Source organism: Periophthalmus magnuspinnatus, chromosome 7 (genome assembly GCF_009829125.3).
Source record: "Periophthalmus magnuspinnatus isolate fPerMag1 chromosome 7, fPerMag1.2.pri, whole genome shotgun sequence".
Lineage (NCBI taxonomy): Eukaryota > Metazoa > Chordata > Actinopteri > Gobiiformes > Gobiidae > Periophthalmus > Periophthalmus magnuspinnatus.
In genome coordinates this window covers 27,639,527-27,662,508 of record NC_047132.1, presented here as the reverse complement: position 1 = coordinate 27,662,508, position 22,982 = coordinate 27,639,527, and the positions used below count along the sequence as shown (strand labels likewise).

The 22,982-nt window shown below is 40.7% G+C and overlaps 1 protein-coding gene across 3 annotated transcripts in view; it reads right to left on the bottom strand.

The window, feature by feature from the left end:
- Positions 1-11,145, bottom strand: part of rerea (arginine-glutamic acid dipeptide (RE) repeats a) — a 98,236-nt gene extending 87,091 nt beyond the window's left edge. For 2 of the 3 annotated variants that reach the window (XM_055222792.1, XM_055222793.1), the window contains exon 1: positions 10,650-11,144. The gene's annotated coding sequence lies outside the window, so the exon portion shown is untranslated. Of the gene's footprint in view, positions 1-10,649 lie in introns of all 3 variants that reach the window. The other variant, XM_055222791.1, reaches the window with a different exon arrangement.
- Between the last annotated feature and the right edge of the window lie 11,837 nt (positions 11,146-22,982).

Here is a 22,982-nt window from a genome sequence, read left to right as displayed (position 1 = left end):
TTCCATTTTTGTGAAGCAAAACAGCCAAAAGCCCTTTGTCCCATTTCAGTTCTGGTGCAGTTATACAGCTATACAGACGTGCGATCTTGTATTAAATGTTTGGGTATAAATGATTAACTAGCAAGTGAGATATTCCAGCAGTGTATGAAGTAATCCCTTATAAATACATTTCATACAGTGTTCTCTTCTAACAGATAGTGATGGAGGACTGTACAGTGATGGGTTTTAAAATCATCACCTGTTATGAAACAATACTGTAATAGTGTATGCAGTACTTTTAGTGGTAGTTGTTTCATTAGGAGATACGTTTTGGAAGTGACTGGACTATTCTATCTGCCATTTTAATTATAAAGATGCCGTCAAGTCGATTAATTGTTGGACATGTCTTTAGTCGCCGAAGAATTTTGGCTACAGCTGTAAATAGTAGTAGTAAACGCAGTGGTTACAGTAGCAGTTGTAGTTTCAGTAGCGCCTATGAAACACAAGCCTCCAGACATTAAGACAATGGTGACAGGGATCAGCAATTAAACACATAAATAGATTTAATATCTATGGTAGTCAACGGTAGAAACAACCTCTCTACACAAACATGTTCAGAACAGAATCGTAAAACACCTTTTTATTACCGTGTTTTATTCTGTTTTGACATTTACAACTGTCAAGCTATGAATAATTAATGTCTTATCATGAGTCATGTGCTTCCATATGCCTTGACTCTGTTGGTCACGGGTGAACACTTATAAAGCACCTCAAATGCACTTTTGTTACATAAGCTACTGGAGCTAATGTACTTTATTCTACACCAGTCATTAAAAACAAATAAAAGCATCTTTTGTTAGCTGTGTCTATCGGAGCACGACGTCGCAATCAATTTTGCATGACACGAACAACATCAAACAAGGACCCAGAGGGCGGCCGGCATGTGGAATGAAACAGAGCAAAACTGGAGGTAGTAAAGGCCAGAGCATACAGCTGTTTCCCTGGTGGTAGAAATACTTTGACTTAAAGTGTGCATGAGCCGAGAGCACACTGCCGCGACACCGGTAATTCATCAAGGATTCATGAGAGCTCAATAACAGCCCCATGCATTTCTGTGCAGTGGGAAAAGGAAAGAGGAGTGTTGAGTGGCCGCTCCAGTCATACCGCACTAATAACCTTGGGCTGTCGACCAGAGACATGACTTTATGGAACACTATGGGCCCTAAATAGAAGCTTCATTTCTCACCAGCAGTCAGTAACGTCTCCATTTCAGACAGCTTGTCATTAAATATTTATCTGAGCACGGTGGCTGATCATAGCAAGGTGATAACCAGTTAAAAATCAAAATAGAGACTTCAGTGCAATTGGTTCAATTACCAATGACAAATATAGCAATGGATTAAAAAAACTAAACACTTACAGTATACATAAAAGCGATAACTTAACTGTTCCAAGTGTCCAGGCATAATCAACTTGTTTTCTTATTTAAAACGTTAACTACTACTGAGATGGTGTATTTATCTAAACGCTTGCTTCACTAAAAGAGAGGCAACCAAAGAGGAAGCTTTAGTTGGTACTTAAAACCAGGCTATGAAAAGTTTTGGTAGCCTTTAAGCTAAAAATTATTATGACAGAAACAGCCAACTAACAATTTAGCAAGCAACATCCAATCTTTTGATGGTCAAACAAAACATTTCAAATCATCTAGTTTACGGTCTGCTTTTGAACGCCTCACATACCTTGATTACAGTGATACGGGTTTGTTAGGGAAATAAATGTTACAGAGACTGAAATGTGGAAACCCTTGATTCAAACAGACCTAGGCAATAATTTGACTCTCCCTACCAGCATGTAAACTTGACTGTCATCACTACCAACAACAAAGCTCTATTTTAAGGGGATTATCTACAAGTGTTCCTTTAATCAGTGTGTGGTGGAGGAGCAGAAATCCCTCAACAAGCGTCCCATAGGAAAACCTTTATTTCTGTGTAGTTTTATCAGGGCGATCGCGCCTGAGTGAGAGAGTATTTGAGGATGAAAAGATGTGCTGCTACCTTACCCCTCTGTGATGTGCTCTTCGACAGTCTAGGAACAAAAGGCCAGTTTGAAGTGGAGTTTATGATGGCACAGGGCTCTTAAGGCTCTGTGTATTTTTTTTTTTTTTTCGATTGCTTTTCGATCTCCTTTGTTTCCCCTCTTGTGCTCGCTATGCTGCAAAGATAAGCCTGCTATGGGTGGCTGGGTGGGTGACACACAGGGGTTGGAATGAGGGTGCCAAAGCCCAACAGTCTGTGGGAGGATTCGAAGACTTGAGGGTCACTTGAAGACAGATGTCCGGTCTTGCCCTCCTGCTAACCCCTGAAGCTGTGTTTGCAAACTTGACTGGACAAACTGCTTTGTGCTCAATAGATCTTTATTAGGGCAATAGACGGCTAACGTTTGATCTGTAATGAAAATTAATAGCAGTTATTAAGTTAGATTTTTATTCGAATGCAAAGTGGACAAGCTATGCTATAAACAAATGCAAAAGTTTGGACATGGTATAGTTAGGCCTGTCACGATAACACATTTTGAACCATGATATATCGCTACACAGAAATACTGCGTTAAACGATAATATTGAAACTATTTTATGCCACTGACACAAAGCAAAATAGGCAGATAGATAGCAAGGCCTGAGCTGCAACAAATATATTGAAGAATGAGCGAATACGTAGCCACAGAAGTTACAACTAAAACATTATTGTATAACCTAAAAATGGCAAAAATCTCTCCATTATTGCAAAGAAATTGTGCACACGATAAATATAGAACCCCAAAGTATATTGTTCCAACTTTTATATTGAACGATAAGGCCTAGGTATAGTAGTTACTTTGCAGATGGTTGGAGTGTCAATTGTCAACAGAAACAAAACAGACTGAAGCAAACAGAGATAAAAAAGTGCCTGTCAATCACTGTGCACAAAAGGCCACAAAACACACCGTCAACAAAACATCCAATTTGTGGTAACTATGGATATATCTATGTGCATAGCAATTTTAGCCTTCATGTACGCTGAATGCATTTCAAAACTGTAGATCGTCTGTCAAGACACATTAGTACATTAGCTTACAGACAATAGCAAAACAATATGGAACAAGCCGTGTATAGAAAACAATTATAGGGATTGCTTACATGACACATAGCTATTGTACTGTGATGCGTAGGCTTATCGAGACTAACCTTGCTTGTATCAGAAAATGCACTGCGGTCTGACTTGGATCAAAACACATTTCGAGCACAACTACGAGAATTTCTGGAGTATGCCTTGAATAAAAACAGATCACTACACCATGCCCCCTGCCTTTCACTTGTTATTTATAAAACACTGAGAGTTACTTAGCTGCAGCCGGATAAACATTACAAGATGTCTAGTGCAAGCAATTGAGCAACCTGCCTGTGAAAATGTGCCGAAATGACAGCAGGCGTGAGTGAACAAAGGACTGGGGATCGGAGACATGCATAAACATTAAATGAATATTGCAAATGCCTCCAGAGAGCAGATGAGTGGCAGAGCATTGGCAAGACTCTGCATTATTGTCTACCAGTGAGATTCTTCAGTGCTGCACTAAATAAGAGTCATGCTCCAATAAGCAGATTCAAGCCCTTTGAGCATCTGTTGTCTTAAACTCTTCCCTTTGTTCAACAGCTCGCCGTCACAGCTCATGAGCTCTTCAAAGTGTCCATTTTGCACATATGATTTACATGTTTGAGGTGCTGATTTGTGCACAGGCAGTGTGTGGAGGGAAGACTGTTGCCAGTGCATCATTCACGATTGTTTGGGCAGACCTCAGAGATTTTCAAACCTGTGTCGATTGAGAGGAAATAAGGTATCAACATAGTGCCTCTCAGCTGTCTCCTTGTTTACATATCTGAATTGTGCAGTCATCCTATCCACTCAGAAATTACCGCCGGCAAAAACAATAACCCCTCTCCCTCCCCACACAGGGCTCCGTGACAGTGTCCATGCAACTTGACAATCAAGCCCATTAGATCTTTGTGTGAATTAATGCCAGTTAACTTAAAGCTCTGACACACATCAAGAACAGTCATTAGGCTGTCTCTTTAGCATAAAAAACAGGGCTGATTTGCCGGTTCACAGAGATCACCTCCCCACACGCAGCCTGGGGCAGACCTTACTGTCTACCTCATTATTTTAGAAGAACAAGGCCACTGATGAATCCGATTGGATTAAATATGAGGTGCTCTCGTCATGACCTGGCTTACACACAGGCGTAGACTGATTTAAGCTTTTCTCAAAGACAAAAGAAAACTCACCAGGGCAGTAAACACACAGATAAATGTGAGCTGTAAAATCAAAGTGGAATTGTTGGAGTACACGACTCCCACGCTGCAGCAGAGAGGAAAGCTGTCAAATGCTGGCTTTTGTGGATCGGAGCAGAGCTGACAAGTGGCAGTGATACACTATGAGTGATAGAGACATTGATTTGTGCTTAGAGAGAGCTTTTCCAGATGTGAACAGTCTCAATGCTCCACTGCTTCATTACTCCATACACACAGAGCCCTGTTTTCTAGGTCTGTTGCCAAGGTGACAAATGAAAAGCAGAATCAGCCACACAACTAATCAAATGAGTGAGTGACAACAAGTCAATATTTTCTCATTGTGTGGACAAGCAATACATCTGCACAATAACAGGCTGTGCTTCCAGGCTGAGGTAATGCTAGGCTTCAACATTACAGAGATAATGTGCCAATAATGTGGCTGTGTGCGCCTGTTAAGGGCAGTGCCAATAAACACTGCACCAGATCCACCTTTACCAAGTACCATTTCAGTGCACATGGTCTCGCCTCTGCACTTCAACATACTCCATCATGTAATGGCCACGAGCCAACAAAGACTAAACTGTAATTGGACATTGATCTGTGGAGGTCGAAAGATAAACAAGTCGACGTTCAAACTGCAACAAAGAAAACCTTACAAATATGGAGTCAAAGGGGATGGCTGATCTGTTACAAAACCAGGCTAGCATTTACATTTATGTTCCTCTGGGCTCAGTCAATTGCTCCAAACATCTTCTTAAAAAGACACAATTGGCCTGTTGTTAATTGTATTCTTGAAAAAAAAAAAAAAAAAAAGCGTACCTCTAAAAAAATGGTGAAAACATCTCTACATGCCTGGTTAAACACGACCAAGATCAATGGGCAAATTTATCAGCAAATATTACCATTCGCTGCCTGGCAAGTAATCATTAAGGAATGGCACTGATCCATTATTCATGAGCTAATGTATAATTCAGACTTAACAGCAGATTCTATGCATAAATAAAGCTGTGATACATTTAAACACATTAAATGTTTACTTGCTAAAATCGGATATGAGTGCACAGCATGGCCACCTCCCCGCTGCGGTTGTCGTCGGATTTTTCGCTGCAAGGGCGTAAGGTGCATGCAGGAAGCTGGAGAGAGGCAGCCCACTCCTCATCAAACGCACGCCTAATGGACACGCGCTGCTCATATCCAATCTGCACCCGGATGAAAAGCCCTATAGCGTTACACTGTAAAATCAACTCACGGTGTTTGAACACTGGTACAGAGGGGAGTTGGTGACACAAATGAAACGCATGCAACGCAATCAGTTTTGAAATGATAAATGCTGTTTTAATGCTACCTAAAATAAAAAGGTATGACTTGAAATGTTGGCTTATATTCACTGAGCAGTAGTTAAAAGTAGATTCAAAAAGAATACTTATATTACCGTTAGCAGTTGTGAATGACTGTTTTAATTATGGTAAGATTACACTCCCAGCCTAGCTACTGATGTAGTCATTTGAATAAGTCCTGCACGTAGCCGCATAGAGATTCATTGTGCATTCAAATCACATGAATCATCCATGAATCAAAAATGTGCTGCCAGTTGAAGATTCATGGCCTCTTTGTTGTGTAATTAGGATGAAACGGTGCATTCATGTTCCTGCGACATGAGAAGACTGAGCTCCCCATCTAGACTTCCGTGTTTGAATATCATAGAAGCCAAGGGTCTGTCTGTAGTGTCCAAGGGGCAGTGAAGTAGCCACCAGCTCCATCTGACCAGTCGATTGAGGAGCATCTATGGGGAGTGCATTTCCACTTTGTGGCCATGCACTGAATTAACAAGGCCAGATGTCCCCCCCACTTAACATGTGTGAAAGTGCCCGCCGATGGGCTCAGCTGCTTTAAGGATGTAGGGACAGAGACAGAGGAGCAAAGGAGGGGGCAAGAGATACATTTTCAATTATCCCAATTTCTCACTACCCGTTTGCTCCTGAGGTGTATTTTAATTAAAGATCCCAGCTCATCTACACAACAAATGGACTTCTCAAACAGCGATGCACCGTTCCAATACTGGTATCGGATATTGGCGCTGATACGGAAAAATTGGCTTCCAAATATCGGCTGGACAAGATTATTTACAGGTCATAGTCGACATAGAAAGTCTCATGATGTTTGAATTTTTTAAAATACAAAGTTGTTTACTAATTACTTGAGATAAGTAACAGCTACAGAACACATTTGGATGCCTTTTGCCCTATTCTACTTTTGTTTTCAGGAAATAAACGGTGTTTTCATGCTGTCTGCACTGGTATCTGTTAATATCGGGTATCGGTAGATTCTTAAAGCCATAGTATTAGAATCGATAACTGAAAAAGCTGGAGCGGTGCGTCCCTACTCTCAAAAGAGTGTTCCTGTCCATTTCTCCCACAAGCAATTATGATTCTCCTGTCAATCTTTGTCTAATCTTTTAGAAATGAAGACTCTGCACAGCGCCATCTATAGGTCACGCAGAGGAGTATTATGAAATTAGCCTGGTGTAGGATCAATAAGCACAGATGAGATGTGTCTTGCCTGGGCGCATTAAAGGGGGGGTGGACTGTGTTACCAACAATGCAACAGAAGCCGTGACTCCTCATTGATTTTCCGCCAGGCTTTGTGACAAGACCGGTCTCACGTTTTGGGTTTTGTTGGGGGGTCAAAGTGGGAGGGGAAATTAGGTGATAAATGAGGCAAGACTATATTCATAAGGGAGAAGTGTCATTATCATAAATTCATATTAAATCTTGGGGTATAGTGGACACAATGGGTGTAAGTGCTATTCAATTAGTAAGTAAGATTTTTATAGAGCAACTTTCACAGATAAAAATCAAAGTGCTTTACAGAGTGCAATAGTAACTTGAAGATATTATGCTGACTTTGACCAGTCACCAACTCATTTATTAGACGACTTGTGAAACATAGAGCAAAGAGGAAGTAAAAAATGAGGCAATGGTTCATTAAAAAGCAACTGGAAAAAACATCAACACTTTTCATCAACAATGTTACACCAAATTTTATTACAATTTTAAGGCAGATTTGGAACACAGAACACGTGAGTCATATACTTTGATCGTCGGAGATGTAGTACTACAAACAGATAATATTTATAAAGTAAATCTACTCATTTCAATCCACAATTTCCCACTTAATACTAATCCTAAAACAAATCCAGTGTTGTTTATTGGTCTGTTGCCGCATCTGTTTTCATTGCTTTAGTGATTATAATAACAAATGGCTCGTTCCTTTGTAATTACTATGGAATACAGTTGAGTCATTCGCCCCATTGTAACAGATCCCCAGCCCCCAGCAGACTCGCTCATTACACACAGAATGATGGGGCACGCCAGCACTGCATCAATTACAACTGCATGGCCTTTCTCTGATTCTTAAGGCATTACATCACTGTGCTAAAGCATACGGAGAGCCAGACGCTGCGAAAGAGTTTCTGTACAGCGCAGAAATGTGATAGCGTGAAGATGAAAATAGGCATGAGGCGGCGACACATTATATGACAAATGTATTGATGCTGGCAAAGGCACGGCTGCTATGTGTTGTGAGAATGGTCTTTTTTGTACATTCACTGGAGAATTATTGGTGTCTAAATACAGAATTTCAGGCTAGTTTAAGCCAACAGAGTTCAAGGCAGTTATTTTCCAGTTGGTTTAGACATACAAATTCAAACTATCCTAAATCCAGACTTAAACAAACAAATCTTTATTGTTTAGTTGCCATGAGCTAAGAAGGAACTTATTTTGAGCATTTTTCTGTCTAGATGAAAACCACATTACTAATATGGTACATGGATTTGCTGATGTTACAAAAGGGTGGTTAAATCCTTGCGAAACTAAAGCAGATTAACTAATGTTTTACCTAATGCCTTTTCAAACAACATGCACCCAGACAACCCTTAGAACTTCGCTCCAACATCCCTGTCTCTCCCGTCAGTGTCCAAATCATTTTGATCTGTATTTCACCTCTCGCTCTCCACAGAGGTGACACCCAGAGCTCATTCATGCCCTGAATGTGGACTAGCAGCCTGCCGCTTTACCTTGTCAGCGCTCAAGACTTGTGTTTGTAAAGCACTGTGACTCAGGCGGCTACTATGCCTCTCCTCCTGCTCGACATGAATCAACAACAACACAGCCGGGCAGATCAGATCACACCGGAGATTTCATTCACCCACAAACACTCGGCTATGACACTGCAAATAGAGAGGGAACAGAAGTACGCAGACATAATTAAGACTTGGACCACTGGATTCATGACTGATACTGGGGTAGCTACTGCTTAATAGGCAAATACAAAGCCACAGTGCACAACAAGGCAGCCCATTAACAGGCGCAACCACTTCCTCTTTCATTCAATCCACAAGCAGTGAAACTAAATGGATATCCTGACCTCTGAGGAAGTGAGGAAGATGCCATTTTAAAAAGTGCTCTCCAACTCCAAGCCATTAAATGTGCCAAGACTATAATAGACCTTATGAAAGAAGAACATGGTGTAATGTAGTTTGGCTATAGACTGTGGTGTAGAGTTTCAAAAGCATGCAAGAATGAGGATTCAAAACATGCAATGCTTCAAGTCAGCCATTTGTTTTAGTTATCCATTCACAACTCGTGTATAAAGTAAATAGAGTTTAAATCCGTTCAGGGTCATAAGAGTGTATGCTAGTGCTATTCTTGTATGGGTTATTTTAAAAAGGGAATCGGACATAAAGCATACACCAAATCAATTTAATTAGCTATTAAATGGAAACTAATGAATCTACTTTGTTTTATATGGCTTAAAATCACTTTACACAGACAACACTATATTAGGGATATCAGCGTTATGGGTCAACATTCCAGTTACAGTTTAATCAATAGGATTCTTGCTGTACAAGTAGTTCCAGGACTGTTATACTGTAATTATTGCAAGATGGTCTATGGACACAGTTTTGGATGTCATCTTTGCTTTTTTCAACCAATTTCCTCGGCTAGAGCTCAAACAACTTTAGCTTTAACCTCCAAGTGAACCAGGAAACCCTTTTAGTTGTATATTATCTTAAAGCTCATCTTGCATTCATTGTTTATGAAGTAAGTAGCTCCTTATGAGGAAATGATGTAATCGGTTGAGGTGAAGCAGACAGGGAGAGTGTTTTATGTCGGTTTTCCTGTAACAGAATTTTGCACAATGTCATATATCTACATTCCTGGCTGACTTTTAAACCGTGTGAATGTCTTTTATGAGCTACGTATTGGTTTGCACTGGCACCTATTCATTACATGTGTTACTTGTGCCACGTACCTCCAGCTCTCAAGTGGATTAATCATATCTGAATCATTTAACTGCGGGTCACCTCTAGTTAACACAAGGCTGAGTGGGCACTTGAAAAGTAGCAGTAGAGTGTTATTGTTTTAATGTGGCTTTCATTTTCCTCAATTTGAATCTTTCTCTGTGTGCCTGGAGGATTTTAACTTCTGACTAGAATCACATGCACACTTACTATGGCCAATTTTACACCATATTAAATAAACAAGCCCCCCTCCTACTGCTTTTCGGGGTCTACTGGAAAACATGAGATAAGCCGCCTCGCAGACAAATAACTGCAGTTCAAATCCTAATCTGCCCCCCTCTTATAAAACTATCCCACCAGCCAGTCAGCCAGCTCGCCCCCCTGCTTTGCTCTTTTCAACAACAGCCCGGGACCCCCCACCCCTCCCCTCTCTTCTTCCCCACAGTGAGATCCGCATGTGCTCGGGCCAGAGTTCATAGCCTCTGGGGTGCTGAAGGGGGGGAAGTCAAGTTAATTTGGTGGTCCTTCAACAGTTTGCAACTCATAGCGAGCCAAACACAAAAACAAACTGCTCCAGCCAACTTCTATTAGGACTATTACCATCTAATAATCAATCAATGACAAAACCCAGGCTTAAAATACAACAGCTTTGTAATCTTTAGGGGAATCCCACCAGTCTTAAGTGACTCATCAGGATTTGAACTGCTCTCCCTCTGCTGTCACAAAGTCTTTTGCCCTTGTTATGATTGATAGCTCTGTGTAATTTTTTTTTTTTTTACCATGTTAGAGTTCTCGTAGTTATAAGTTTCAGGCCAGCGGGGTCACGGGGGTTGTTTGAGGGTCGGTGCACTTAGAGCCAAGTTGGACGACAAAGCAGTGAAAACTTTCAAATAACACACACTCATGCAAGCTTTTGGCACTTTACGCGTAACAGCAATTCTCCAAATTCCACCCCTCTCTCTCCCTTTCATTCCCTTCCTCCCTTAACCACAACCATCCTACACTTCTCTTTTTTTTCCCCTTCTGTGTGTGTAACTTACTCACCCGCCAGTCTGGTGATTCTTGGGAGTCCCAGAGACCGCTGCAAACAAGTTGAAAAATTCCGTTTGCCCGAGTTGACCCGCAAACTTCCAAATAGAACCCAATCCAAACGCGTGCGTCAAAACATTAAACAAGCAACAATCTTATCCCTTCGCTGTTTTTTTTTTCCAAATCGCTGCCTGCACGGACCAGAGGCGAGCACTTGCTTCAACACAAAAGGCGGTTTCACTTTACTGATAGACTCTTCGTATCGTAACACCGCGCGTGAGTTCGTGGAGTCCTCCTCGAAGCGGTTCCGTATTCCCTTTTGGCCGCGGCTGTCGAGGTTAGCGTCCGCGTGAAAAGTGCCTGTTCCGCGGGGTGTTAAGGTAAAAGGAAAGCGTTTACACGGACGGGCTTCCTCTTTTTTCCTGCTCCCAACACACACACGCGTTCACGCAGCTGCCTCTCGCTTCCCAATGCGCACACACACCGCTCGTACACACGCTCTCTTCCCCAGTCTCTGTAACCCCCCTCCCCGGTCGTCCTCCTCTCTCCCTCCTCCCCCTCCAGCCCTGCTCCTCTTCAGCTGTTCAACAGACGCATCCACATGGCTGACCTAGTCTTTCTTTATCCACATACTACTGAGGGGAGAATTACGCACAACGACCACACACTTCCAATGCGTAAAAAGCGAAGGAGATGGAATAAATAACTCTACCCGTGATAAAAACATGGAGTGGATCCAAGTAATCGTCAAAGACAAAAGGGTGAAGGTGGTGGAGGAGGTGGGGGCCGCTGGCTGTGCTGATTGATGGAGGCTCCCGTGGGGAATCGCCGTTTACACAGTATAAAGTGTAGGGAAGGAAGGGCGATGGGTAGCCTAGTGTGACCATCATTACGTCTAGAGTCAATAAAAGCATTAGATAAAAAGTCAATGCTATTTGCCAACTTGTCAGGAAAAAAAAAACTGGAGACAAATTGATACTTTTTTAAAAAACATAACACACAAGTCTTGCAAATGAGTCGTTTAGACAGTAATAATTTTCAGTAAAAAGCACTGTAGACTTGTGGTGTTTTGCAACCATTCATTTCCTTGAGAAAAGCGTTTTTACAGCCTTGAAATGAGCCCACACAGTGTAGTCCCTCTAATACGCCACTCCAGGTGTCAAAAGTGTCTACTATGAAAATATTACTTGATACAGTGATTTCTGCTTCACTGATGGATTTTATATTCACAAACTTGTTAAAGGCACTATATTACTATATTCTGATCTATGTTTAATGTTGTTTCCTCATCACAAACATACCTGGAGTTGTTTTTTTTCCACACATGCATATGAACCCTACATTTTTAGGGTGAATTCTTCTCTCAAATAGAAAACACTTGGTTATACAGAAAGTGCTCCACTGTGTTTTTAAACTCCATACACCTTCACTGGAGACATTTGGATGATTTCAGCCCTGGAATTTCCCATCTCTACTGAACTAAATGTAAAAAAGGTAGGTGTTAACTTGAAAACTACCACCACATGAGCTTTGTACACAGTATTAAAGATTATACAAACGTGTGAATGAAACAAAACACAACTCTGGGTATGTTTTTGACGAGGTAACAAGATGGTATAAGATGGCTTAAATCTCACAAGAATCCATTTTGTGTAATATGGGACCTTTAATAGTCAAACACAAGTACATAGCTTATTTTTGCGCAATAAAGACATTCATATGTATTAAATGATTTCTAGCACTGTGGTGTTGATTAGTGCTGGTTAAACAAACAATCCCTTGCTATTTCTCTAGGCATCGTGTAAATAATAAAACATCCTTTATGCAGTTTCAGTTGTTGGAAAGGAAGTGTAATTTATAGTGGCTGAGAAAAGACCACTGTCATCAACAAGAGCAAATCCATGAAAGAATTTTAAATAGCTCCTTTTTGCTTTATGTATAAAAAGATGCACTTTTCAATCTAAGGTGCTTACAATGAGCTGCAATGAGGGGCTATTATGATTACGGTGAACGGATAAACAAAGTGAAGGATATCCTCATTCATATGCCATATCTAAACAACACTGCTTGTTTTAAAAAGGTAAATTGACTGGATCTATACACAGGTCATTGATTTCCTACTGAAAACATTAGGCAGTGCATCTGGCAGAATAAACACAAGAGAGAAGAGGCGAGCGAAGGGTCCGGAAAACTGGCGCAGCTCATTTGCATATTGGGGATAATGAATTAATTAGTCACCCCACCCATTAAAAAGGCAGGAACAAGCAGGGCTGACAATGTGAGCAGACCATTAGTAAAATTCTGGAGGTGAGGGTTGAAAATGGTGCAGTAAATCACATCCATGCTGGTTACGCTGTGGAAACAAAGCCACAATCTTAGTATTCTTTGATCGTGAAAAGAGCCCCGAAATGCAAATGTACAAAACAATGAATATGAATATGGTACCAAAACAGTTGTTGCTGGCTTTGGGTCAGTGTTTTTTTTCAGAGTAACATCCAGTTTTGTTGTTCTTCAGCTAACTTTGTGAAAAATGAATGGTGTATCAAAATATAAAAACACAAAATAATTGGCCTTATCCTGCAATGGAAAACACACAGTGCCCAGACAAAGACTAGTTCAGGGATGAATACTCTTTAGCAACACTATAACACTTCAAAGTGATTTCAAATCTGCTAAAAACTGCCCCATATTATGACATTGCAGTACAACAAAAGCTAACTGTATTAAGTTCTAAATTAATAGGACTTTTTCCATTTGACCAGGCAGCCCTGACACATTTTCATTGTCTCAAACATGATATTGGATCACTGTCAAAATCCAATTAACTAAGGCAAATAGTGCGCACATTGAGATTTTTTTTTTTACGCACTAAAGCCAAACACGGCCAGGAGAGGAACAGCCTGTGAGGGATCAATAGAAATTGAGTTGAGGGCTGGTCTTGCAGGGGGTCCCCTCTTCATTGTGCTGCAAAACAAGAACCACGTCGGGCCGTCCTGGTTTGAAAAGCACAAGAGAACATGGGCCGGGGGGTATGGGGAGGGGGGTTCTCAGTATACAACAAAGTGGTTCAAAACCTCTTCCAGCTCCTGAGGCGACCATTCCCTCCTCGTAGTAACACAACACCACAGCTCCTCCCTTATCGCACCGTGTATACATTTCACAAGGTCAATCTTTATGATATTTACACACATGCACCAGTCTGTCGCCTGCCGTCCGCCATGCAAACACAAGCTGAAGGAGGAATCGTGTGTGCGCATTTAGCGATGAATTTTGCCATTAACCGTCGCTGTAATGACAAGCAGTCGTAGAAACTCATTTATCTCAAACAGCTATTTACACACAACAAGGCTCCCCAGTAATCTGACAGGGATCTTTATGGCTACAGTGGAATTAAAGCCGGTTTGCCCACTGCTAGTTATGGGATGGTGTGGTACTTCTGAAAAAGTGTTTTCTGACTTCTTCAAAGAAAAAGGGGACACGACATTGAGTTGCTGTTTTTCATCTGTTCAATTTTACATTTTACCACAGCTGTTTCCACAAAAGCTGCCACCACCACAAGCACGAATGAATGGAGAACACACAGGGAAGGTCATCCGGTTAGGTTCTATATCAAATAAATATGCAAATTGTCACTGCATGCTGGTAAGGCAGATATCTCGAGGTGATTGTACACAAAAAGGGACACTAAAAAGAGATGCGTTTAGCTAAATTTAAACTCATTCACAGTTTTAAATAGTTTATGTAATTTAAACAAACATAGCACTTTCTACAAATTGCAACCATATTATTTAGTATTACCAGATTGTCTTCCACCAGCACTACAAAGGACAGTTCTATCAGTTTGTAGTCTATCATCAGAAAATCTCCCACAACAAAGACTGCGTGAGGCTTAAGTTCCCCTCGACAGTTGTGAGGGCTGAGTGTGGTGGATCCTCTGTACTTTAAGGCAGTGGATTGGCTGTGTGGCTGGGGCAGGCAGGCAGCTCCCCTCCCTGTGGCAGATGAGATCCCATTATCAGGCGGACGAGAACTCCACCTCCAGGATTTCACAGCTCCTCTGTTTATCACATGGCTCTGTCAAGTTGGCCACCATTAACCCGTAATGAAAGGAGACAAGCGGCGCAGTTACAAGCAAAGCACTCCACATTCTACAGGCCTAAGCATGTATCTGGGAAGCTGACTCTGTCTTTTCGATTTTGTTCGCCTTTCAAACCAGCCATCACAATGCCTTTTCCCTGAGCAGCCTGTTCTTCTCTCACAGAAATCCCGACAGAACAAAAACTTCAATCTGAGAAAATAAATTCTTACAGAAGACAAATGACACTTTCTTGACAACACTTTTGCCTTAAGTTTACTACAGGAGATTTGTAGGAGGCGATGTGTGAGTGAGCCAGCAGCACAATAACACAACACAAACTCGCATTTTAAAATATGCTTCCTTCATCGACATCAAACATAATTAGAACAAGTGTTACTAAACATAAGAGACTGCTCCTGATCTAGAGGCCAGTGCGCCCCCGCCTCCTCCCTCTCTGCCTGACTACTCCATTTATGGTTTATAGGATTCTGTAGCCACTTATGCTCATTAAAAATAAATACTTAACAAAAGCTGGGGCTGACACAGACTGTTTGCTTTAGCCTGTATTTCTCCACTGTGCATAAAAACAAGTCATTCAGGAGGCAGAGCAGCACACACGGCAGCTCAGAAGAGAGAAAGTGCTCAGCAATACAAATAAGTGAGCCAGTAGTAGCTGAAACAACAGAAAAGTGACATGGATGACTGAGCCATAGGCAGAGACACTTGGCAAGGCTCAGGCACTGGTCTCTTAAGCACTCATATCTAGCAAGTTCATTTTATACATTCACCAGGGATGAGCACACAAGGGGGGATTGGGAGAGAGAAAAAAGGAGTCATGTAAACCAATAGCAGGGTTAGGTCGTGGCAAGGGTGGGGGTGCAACTTCAGAACACATGACTAAATCTCAGCTGTGTAACAAGCTAACTGCCCTCACTGCCAAAAAGGAAAACGGATGGACCAGACCACGCTTTCCACTTCAAAAATGTTTGGCTTTGTGAGTACCATCTCCAGAAACAAATAGAGAGAAAACTTTATATTGGTGTAGCACTGGCTTAAAAAACTAAAACAAGTGAAGATGAATGAAAATCCTAAAATACAAGCATGTCAACACTAGGGCTTGGTCTACACTACTAGTTTACAGCACTCTAATGGATCAGTACTGAATTAATACCAAACACTGAGACCATTTACTCTTCATAGACAGGTATTACAGACGTTTTTCTGTTGTATTAATACAATGCACTAGTTATTTTCCAGATGGCACTTAAAAGGCAGGGACTCTCTCCCTGACACACGTATTCTATCCACAAAGAACAAAGGCTGTGTGCGACTGTGCTCCTGCCTCAAGTTACTGCTCGTGATCGCTCCCCTCCTCTTAGGCTGCCAGGCAAGCAGAAAAAGCTGACTTCAAAAATCACTCATTGCCCCTTTTAAGATCCTTTAAGAAAGTGCTTTACAATTTAGGGGCAAATCCAAAGAGAAAATGGCTTCTTGAAACATGACTAATTAAAACTACAGACTTTCTGCCTGGAGGGCTCTGAGAAAGAAGGGGAAGCAATATAACAATCCCCTCCAATCTGAAGGAAATGACACGACTAAATGTAGTTAACTACAGGCTGGAGAAGAGGCTTCAAGGCTCGAAGGAAAACACAACAACAAAGCAAGAGGTTTGACATTTTAGCTTCATCGAGGTGACACAAAGTAAAGACACTAGCATGCCCTTTGGAGAGCATCCAGACAGACAGCCGGTAATTAAGCAGCTAGCGCGCTAAAGTCTTTATTCACTATCATCAACAGAGTTGTAAAAAATATGAAGGGGAAGCCAGTAGAATGGTATTTCACTTTAGGCGATGGGTGCAAGGTCTAGCCCTGCACATAGCGATCTTGTTTACATAGCTATTCACAGTGGCGTTTGGCAGCCCTCACAACACACTGAAAACCAAGAAGACTACACTTGTTAGGCTTCACATGTTTAATGTCTTTGCCAAGCTACGCGATCCACTCCAGAGAGTCGAAACTTGCTTGGAGCAGCAGCATTAGCGGTGGAAGTCATTTGGTAAAACTATTTTGTTATGAGAAAAATGAATGCTGTGTATTCCTGAAGGAGGGAGCAAGCCACCTGGCAAACAACAGAGAAAGGAAATGGCATTTTCTGCTCTTTGGAACGCAACTGCAGCATGGAAGAAACAGTTTAGACAGATGTTTATGACAGATAATAGGATGGAAATGCTAAATAGATAACAACAAAATGGATAAATACAACCAAAGCCTCTAAAATTAGGTACAGATATCAAAACATGTCAAATACAGTGGGAAATATTATTGCCATTTTGAAACGGTATGCTTGTTCTTCAAGGCAGCTTCATCCAAACTGTTGCTCATTGGATTACTGTATTCCTCTTTTAGGGAATGTTTTCCGTTACAAATCAGTTCTCTGTTGATGTTATGAGCTTGGAGTATTATTTTAGCTTGACCCTCTAGGGATCTTGTAATTAAATCCCAGATGATGGCAATAGACTATTTGGACATAGATTGTAATGCAGCCTATCAGCCTAATGAAACCCTTTAGAAAGAGATTTACACTAAGAATAGAGCGGTCATTAAATGTACATGCTATACTACCTTTACAAAGCTTCTGACAGTCTTCAAGTTCTCACATGGACTGTCTGCTGTCTGTCTGATTCTCCAGGCAAAACAGGGCTCCATTGATCTGAATACAAAAGCAGTTCAGTGTCTAGTAGTGGCTAAGAGTCTAAGGAATGAATGTACATAAAGAGAGAAAGAGAGCAAGAGAAAGGGAGGGGGAGAGAGAGAGTGAGGTAGAGAGACAGTTAGCGAAGAGGAAGTTTACATTTCAGCCAAATCCTTTAGTGAACAAAGGCAGAGCAAGATAAACAAACAGTACATGTGTTTGACGGCGGGTCGAGGAGCCGGTTTGAAGAATGAGGGCCGAGCTCGGAGCAGAGGTGAGAGCGAGGCTGTGAAGTCAATGAGAGAAGAGAGGAAAAAAACACCAGAACAGAGGGGAAAGTGGCCGTTGGGGTGTGTGATTCCTGTGTGGTTAATGTCTCAGATAGCCAGGCTCACAACTGCACCTCCATACACTGCCACCCGATGGACACAGAGAGGAACTGCATACTCAGGTTGTTGCTGTGGTGAAGTCGAACAAAAGCTAGGCCAATAAGTATAGAGGGAAAAAACATTGATAGATTCATAGAGAGACAGAATTTGATCAAAAATTGTGTAGGTCATTTTAGTATTACATGAATTTAAACACCTATGTATTTTATAATTTCACTACTGCTTACCACGATTTGAAGTCAATAAAATTGAACAAATTTGAGACTCAAAAAAAAAAAGTTTGCATAATTTGAATCCTTTCACTTTTAGGTATAGAACAACTTTAGTTCAGTTCAAAGAATAGTCTGTATATAGTGTAGTGTTGTCCTTTATATAACAGTGACTCAACACTAATAATAGGTATTCATTTGTTTGCTGATTTTGTTACAGTATCCATTTCAGTTGAACCTACGGTCAGGATTTACGTACACACACACCATTCCTCATTCACACTGTTTGTTCAAAACCTGGTCAATAGTGATAGGAGGTCATGTAGCAAAGCACTCCCTAAAACACAAAGAAAAAGGGAGGGATGACTCACAGCGTGTAAAACAAAACATTAAGTCTGCACAATAGTATAATCCATGACATGCATATTAAGGCTCAATATGGCGCAATGGCCCACAATGCAGCCTTTTTCTCCACCAACCAGCTCTCTTTCTGCACAAATCAATTATTCCCCGGTCACACTCTGCTACGCTCACAGTGTAAGCTAATGATTCAGCCATCTCGTTTACAGATAGCCAGTGATAACCAGAATAAGCACATCTATTACAGGTCACAAGGACAAGCTTCTCTAGTCATGCGAGATCATTTTTCACCTTCAACTTTTTATGTATTAGTAATAGCAGGAGTACGATCTTCCAAGCTAATCTGTCAGCGATGGGGAAAACATGCGATTTAAAGCTACAGTGCACAGATGTGGTGTGAAGCAGGATTCTCTTCTTGGTGTAATAAGAATATCTGGAAAATCGGACCCTAGCATCAGAAATAACAAATATGTTTGTTTTTGAAAAGTACTTTAATGGTTTCCCTTTTTTGTTTTGTGTTTTCAGATTCCACAACATGGCAATAACACTGACCTCACATTCTTAGGTGAGGGGGAAGGAAGTCGTTTTTCTGTATTGATTGAGAAATATGTAAAGTGAAACGCAACACTCGAGCAGTGGTGAAAGAAGTACTCAATTTTTATGTAAAAGTTCAGATACCAGAGCAAAATACTCAAGTAAAACTAAATGTATCACATGAAAAAATCTACTTAAGTGAAAGTAGTAAAGTAACCGTACTTAAAGAGTAAAAAGTAAAAGTGTTCTGCACAGATTTTGAGGTCTAATAAAGACAAATGTAATTATTTTGAAACTGATTTGTGGTGAATTTTGGTCGACAGAAACAATTGAATTTATTTGCAACTAGCTGTTTTAATTTGTATATTTTTATTTGCTAAAAAAAAAAAAAAAAAAAAAAGTCCTGTTCAAAAACATAGTGGAGTAGAAAGTAAAAAAAAAAAAGTATAGTACAGATACCTAAAACGTTTACTTAAGAGCAGTATTATACATATTTCCAGTGGTGGAACATAAAGTAAATGTAGTAAAGGGAAATTTCACACATGAGAAAACAAAGCACTTAAAATTGGTGATTAAGTTCACGATTGTGCTATACCATGCCAAAAATGGGACTTTAACAGTATTTTTTTCTGTCCATCCATAAAAAACAGCAGTAAAACACTGGTGGGCTGTTGAGAAATAAATAAGGGTGTAAACAAAGTAATTAATATGGAGAACACTGTAATAAGTCATGTTACATTAGAGCAGTATTAAAAGGTATGAGAAGAGTTTTGGCTACTGAAATAAACGGTGGAGAGTGATAAGTTAGATAACAGTAACAGCACTATTCAAACTGTGCAGTCACTTAGGGTAGAGAGGTTGGACTATATTTTGGTCATGTGAATCCAGTTTGGAGATCAGTGCTCAGGTCAAGAGGAGCCACTTAGCCACGCTTTGCCCTCCCCGATCCTTCGCAGCGGAGCAGCAGATAACACGCTTGGCAGCTTACTCGCTTACTAACGCATTCAGTTTTTATTTACGCCTTTTTAAAGATACAAAATGAAGAATTAATGAGGAAAGGTACTAAGGTGGGAAGCTGGTTCATTAGCTAGAATATATTCATTTTTTCTTTCAACCTCAAATACAGTGCACCCCTGAAGGCATTCAATCAAGGGGCTTGTTAGACACAAACACAGCTATAAACAATGTAAAAAGGCATATCTCTTAATTAGCGCAATTTGAAGATTATCATGTGAATTAAACTGTATGTGAATGACAGCGGTTGCTACAGTCTAAATACAACGCTAAGGAAAGATAGTAGCTCTGTTTTAGCAAAGATAATATTTAGGAATCTGCTATGGTTTATGACAAGTAGCTGCATTACATCTTCACCATCCAGCCTTGTGAATCCACTCAGTGACAGTGCATCTTGTGGACATTCAAACTGAGAAGTGGTGAACTGGAAATTGCACAAATTGCTTGTTTGAACGGCGGTATTTTGCATAATGCACACGGCATCTAACCAATAATAGCTGTGTGTGTGTGGCAGCCAAGAGCAGAAGTGATGGCGGGTAAGTGAGAGAGAGAGAGAGAGATAGAGTAAGCCTCATGATATTTGATATAGCAGAGTGGAGAGCCAGCGCCGCATGCTAACTGTCTTTATAATAGGAGCAATTGGGAATACACTACCCGGGCGTATAGTGATTGTTGTGGCTACGCTAGACTGCAGACCAAATACTGGTGCTGCCACATGCAAGTTAGTGATTGATTTTACAGCTGAAATCAGAAGAGATCAAAAAGCAGGGCCAAGTTATTTGCATAAACTCATCCAATACAAAGAGGGGCTGGTTGAAACTTGAAAGAAATATAATTAACATAACTAAGCGTCAAAGCATGATCACCACAATTTTTGTACTTCAGATTTGAAATGAAAAAAAAAACTAAAAACTTGCATTTAAATGAGGCGCAGTTGCCATAGCAGTATCTTCATCATGCATAAAATATAACATTTACATACACGAGATAATGCTCTATTAATCACGAGTTAAAATACTGTACAATTATGGTGTTAAACAAGACACAAATACTCTTGACTTCAGCCTTAGTAAAAAAAAAAAAAAACGTGGATTGAAGGACAGAATGATGGAGCTTGGCAGAAAACCGTAGCGTGAAAAAGCCGTGTGTTCCTGCTCACATCAGCAGCGGGAGGGCAGGGACACGCCGAGGCCACAGCAAGCCAATTACTAAACTCATTAAGTAACCTGCTCGTCGGCTTTGAACCCCCAGCCCCCTCCGTACCGTGGCTCAGTATGGTGATGCAGTGGCAGACGCTCAGATAGGGGCAGCTCGCGGTCCAACGTCCCCTTTTTTAAACGAGCGGAAACGACACAACGGTAATCACATTTTCGCATGTTCATTGGGATTCAAAGTGCAATAGAGGAACGCAGGAAGCAGATTGAGTTTGGAGACACTGGGATTGTACTGCAGACGAGACAAAGGACAGAAGGAAATGAACAGTATTCTGCGTCTATGAAAACTCTAGCTTGGTATTTCTACAACATTCTTCAGCTTTTACATCACAGTCGTCGTCATAGTCGGGAGTAACTCTATTACTTAGATTTAATAATCCCAAATGACAGAAGACTTAGAGGGTCAAAAACTTAAACCTACTCTCAAAGTCAAAACTCAAAACTACTGTCAAGCCAACTGCACCTTCAGAAGATTAACGCTGCAACTACATAAGCCTAAAAGTACAGTAATATGACAGGGAAAAAATACAAATATTATGTCATCTTATGCTTATTACTATGCAATTATGGCAGTGGAAAACAGCCTTAAGCCTGGCCTACGCTATGCAGTCATATCGCAAATTCATAACCACAAAACATCATCACGGCAACAGCCAATAAAATAAAGCATCAGGGGTTGATGGAGTGATGAACACAGCAAGAAATAGCAAAAATAAGACGATTTTATTACTCACCTCTCGTTAAACTCCAGTATTCTCATCCATATCATCCACTTGAATATGTCCTCTGCAAATAATGACCCAGTCCACAAAAACAGAGCTATTAATCCAGTTTGAAGGCAAGAGTAGATCCTCACATCTCCTGTTTTTGATTCTCATTCCCATCATGTCTTACACTGACATTTTATTGGGGCTTTTGAGGCGATGTACCCTGAACAAATCCAAAGTAATGTGCACGTTTTGCTAAAAATAGGAAAGATGGACTCTGACAATGACAGGAGATGGGTTAGGATGAGTTAGCATCTGAGCGATGAATAGATGCTGACAGGTTTGAGCTGTTCTGTGGAGACATGGGGGCTGTCTACAGAGAGGCAGTCAGGACAGGGAAGGATAGCCACCGATGGAGTGGCAGAGAGAAAGAGGAAACAGATTGACAATATAGTTTAGGCCAATAGGTCAGGAATAGGGCAGACATTTTGGTAAAAGAAAGAAAGACAGGACAGTGGGGGGAAAAGTACATTAGTCAGTGTATGAGTGTCCAGATGCTTTGTTGACTAACCTTGACTGCATTCAACTCCTAGCCTCCTGCCACACGACTGCTCTCTCAACAAGTATTGACACAGCCTGCAGGAGGAAAGCGGGGGAGACACAGACAGAGGACAAGAGCAGAAAAACATGAATGATGTGGAAATGGAACAAATGAGGTGAGAGCAGCTTGACAGTGAGCCTTGTGCAATGCTGAGATTTACACACGCAAGGACATAATGAGAGTGGATTTTTACAGAAAGCACAGTGCACAAGGATGCTTCCAAGTATTTGGTAAAATAGTAGTATATAATATTTATGTTCTCTGCAGGTTTTTCCTTAAGTAAAAACAATACAAGCTGATATGACTAGGGTTTACTTAGAGCTGCTTCACTAGGGGAAAATTATAATCAGGAATATTAGGCTGATAATTGATATCACAATTATTTTAAACAATTACTTCTACTGTTCAAATGAACCTGTAGAGAAAGTAATATATTTGTAAGGTTTTGTGACAATTTGTTTAAAAGAAGAAGAACACATACCATTCTGAACACATTGTAATTAAATATATTTTTCAATTACCAATACGCATTTTGTTATTGAAAAGAGTA